The 3,165-nt window shown below is 34.8% G+C and overlaps 1 protein-coding gene and 1 long non-coding RNA gene across 2 annotated transcripts in view; one reads left to right on the top strand and one right to left on the bottom strand.

Annotated features, from left to right (window-relative positions):
- Positions 1 to 704, bottom strand: part of LOC107642962 — a 1,922-nt gene extending 1,218 nt beyond the window's left edge. The window contains exon 1 of the long non-coding RNA XR_001620722.2: positions 93 to 704. This is a non-coding gene — a long non-coding RNA (uncharacterized LOC107642962). The remainder of the gene's footprint in view (positions 1 to 92) is intronic.
- Positions 1 to 3,165, top strand: part of LOC107642961 (cytochrome P450 87A3-like) — a 19,001-nt gene that overhangs the window by 11,159 nt on the left and 4,677 nt on the right. The gene's annotated exons all lie outside the window — the stretch shown is intronic.

The raw sequence follows: 3,165 nt of genomic DNA, 5'->3' as shown, positions 1-3,165 counted from the left end.
ATAAAACAAAAAAAAAAAAAGCAACAGCCAATTCAAATTCAAAACAAAATCAAAAGCAAATCAAGGGAGCAGAGGTGAGCAGTGATCCATACTCAAGGGAGGAGATGACGCGAGGCAGGGGAGCACGCAGCGGAGATAAAGTTAGGGAAACAACATGCCGCTGGAAGGCCGAGCAGTGAGAGAGAGGTGAGAGGAGATAAGGAGAAAGGGTTCTGGTTCTGAGTTTTGGCTGGGTTACGGTTTGATTTATCCGTTTTTGTGATGGTGTCACCATCACTCCGTATTCTTTTCCTTTTGTCTTTTTTTATAGTTTTACTCTTCCGGCAACAAATTTAGCGATTTAACTCCTCAGAGCATTCATGTCATTATTGTAGAGAAATGGTTCTAGATCCCATGTCCCCATTGGCAATCGAGAGATAGAACGATGTGGACTCAAAGAAGATCATGGACAAAGACTTGTAACATGGATGATGAAAGAAGCGCAGGGATTCTTGAAATTGACTCTGGAAAACCACACAAAAATTCGAATCGCCGAAATCTCTTTGACTCGTCGAGTCAGCCATTGGTTTCAGATCATTACAGACAGAGAGCTTCACCACCACAAGGGACACTCAACATCTCATCAATCAGGTCATGGTCCATATTCCTTTGAAGTTGAGGAGAGTCCAGTGTGTGATGCTGTCAATTGTCCTTTACTGAGTAGTAGGGGTGTCAAAAGTCCTAGGAGGTCAGGATCTCGCGGGGACGGTCCCGAATGGCTTTTAGTAATGGAGAATTTTTTTTTTGGAATGGAAATGGGAAGCGAAATTCTTCTGAAATAGACACAAGGATCTGAGCGGGATTCCTGTCCCATCTTCCGATAATTTTTTGAATTTTTGAACTTACTTAATAACTTTACTTTATTTTTAATATAGAGGTTCTTTTAGTAATTTTACTCATTGAAAAACTCTAACTCTATTGTTCAAGATTTTATTTGATGGACTATGATTTGCTATGTTATATTTCTGGACTTATAATCTTAGATAAGATATATTTGTGTATTTGTAATAATATTTTGTAGTTTGTTTTTTGGTCTTTTTAATATTTTTTATTATAATTTCTATATGAATGTTAAATATAGGGAGATGAGAAATGGAGCCCCACGAGAAATACAGGGAATACGGAGAACGGAGATGAGGACAATTATTCCTCCATAGCGAGAACGGGGTGGGGACAGGGATTAACTTTGGGGGCAGGGACGGAAAGCAGGGAAGCATCCCCCGCCCCGTCTCATTTACATCCCTACTGAATATGTTATACATTTGTAATATTTTTTAGAATTTTCATAATTTTAAAAATAAATAAATAAATTAAGTAACTAAAGAAAGATATAAGAAGATAATATTTAGAAATATCTATAATATCCAAGAACTAGAATTATCTAAAAATTGTAATGAACCAACTTGTGAAACTTATAAATAGGTCATTATGAAACTCATTGTAATTAACTTTAACAAATATATTAGATTTTATTAGCTTTTGTACTCTCTTCTTAACTCATTAATAATATAACTATCAAATTTTTCAAACCATTTATCCAAATTATTTCTTCATTAAAATTATCTTTAGTATTCTTACTATACAATTCAAGTTCATCGTATACTAAACCAACTTCAAACTATTTCATAAAACTAACAGTAGCATCAGAGTTACGTTCGATCATCTATTGGCCATAGAATCTTTTTTCTAAACTTTCAACTATATATATCTACCACATTATAACCCACTCAAACAAATTTCTCCATAACTATGATTATCTCAACTATAAATATTCTTGTGCCCATATTGTCAGAAGACAGTTATGAGGATTGACAATCTCAAATAAAAACTTTTCTATAAGTATAAGATTTGTGGGGTGTTGTCCACGAAAATCAAGCAACACTTTTCGCTGCAGAAAAGAAGAAATTGAAAGAAGAGCAATAAAGAAATTATATTGCTCTATATTTCCTCCAACAAGTTGTAACGAAGACAATCTTCTCAAGGATATGGGGAATATCGTCAGTTAAGGAAGTGTGAAAAAATTTTGAGCAAGAGTTCAGAGGCGATACAAAGGTACGCACAATCCTCTTCCAATCTCTAAGGAAGCAATATACAAATATGAAAATAAAAGATTTTGAGAAAATAAAAAGTTACTATACAAGATTAATGAGTTTAGTAACTGAAATGAAAGTTTATAGGAAGGTTTGTCTGATAAAAAGATAGTGAAAAAAATACTTATTAGTTTGTCTTTCAAATTTGATCCTAAAGTGTTAACAATTAAAGATAATAAACTCATTACATGCTTTTGAAATGCTTTTGAATAAAGACTGGCAAATCGAGATGATAAAGATTTAAATCAGGTGACAATATTTTTATAGAAAATTTTTTTACTTTTTTGAGCTGTGATAGTAGCCAAAAATTCTGTCTCGATCCACTTAGTAAAATAATCAACTAAAGTATCAGCCAACTCCAACCAACTACAATGTAGCTGCAACAAAAAAAAAGTCCAATAACACAAAAGAACACCTTGAAACATAACCCCAAAATTAAAAAAACAACAACTCACCTTTCCTTCCTCTCCTACTTCCACTTATGTCGTTGCTGACTTCCTCTTCTACCATAGCGCTCTCCATCACGAATCATAGCGCCGTCAACTGTCGCCCTCACTACGTCACCACGCATAGTGCCTCCGGCTATCGCAGCTCCCCACTCGCAACGCGTAGCGCCTCTGACCACATCGGCTCTTTCCTTGGGTCGTGCAGTCCCGCCGAATGTCGTAGCTCCCTCCACTCCCATGTGCAGTGCCTCCAACCATTGCGTTCTTCCCTTCGTGATTCACCCCGCCGCTAATCACTACAACGCCCTCTCGCAATTTGTAATGTGTTCCTATTTTCTTTAAAATTTTTTTCTTTAACTGTTTTTAAATTTTTTTTAGTGAATGAATGTTTCTTTTCATGAGTTATTTTTATGTGAGTTATTGGATTTTTTTTTTCTAAGTTTTGGGATGTTTCATTTAGGAGTGCAGTTTTTTTCAAATTTGTTTTTAACTGTATTTTCAGAAGTTTTTTTTCCGATTAAATGTGTTTCTTTTATAGGGTTTTTGTATGTTTTTTTCTGAGTAAATAGATGATTTTTTATGTGAATTAC

The sequence above is a fragment of the Arachis ipaensis genome, chromosome B05 (assembly GCF_000816755.2).
Source record: "Arachis ipaensis cultivar K30076 chromosome B05, Araip1.1, whole genome shotgun sequence".
Lineage (NCBI taxonomy): Eukaryota > Viridiplantae > Streptophyta > Magnoliopsida > Fabales > Fabaceae > Arachis > Arachis ipaensis.
The sequence above is the reverse complement of the archived record's forward strand: the minus strand, read 5'-3'. Positions and strand labels throughout refer to the sequence as shown.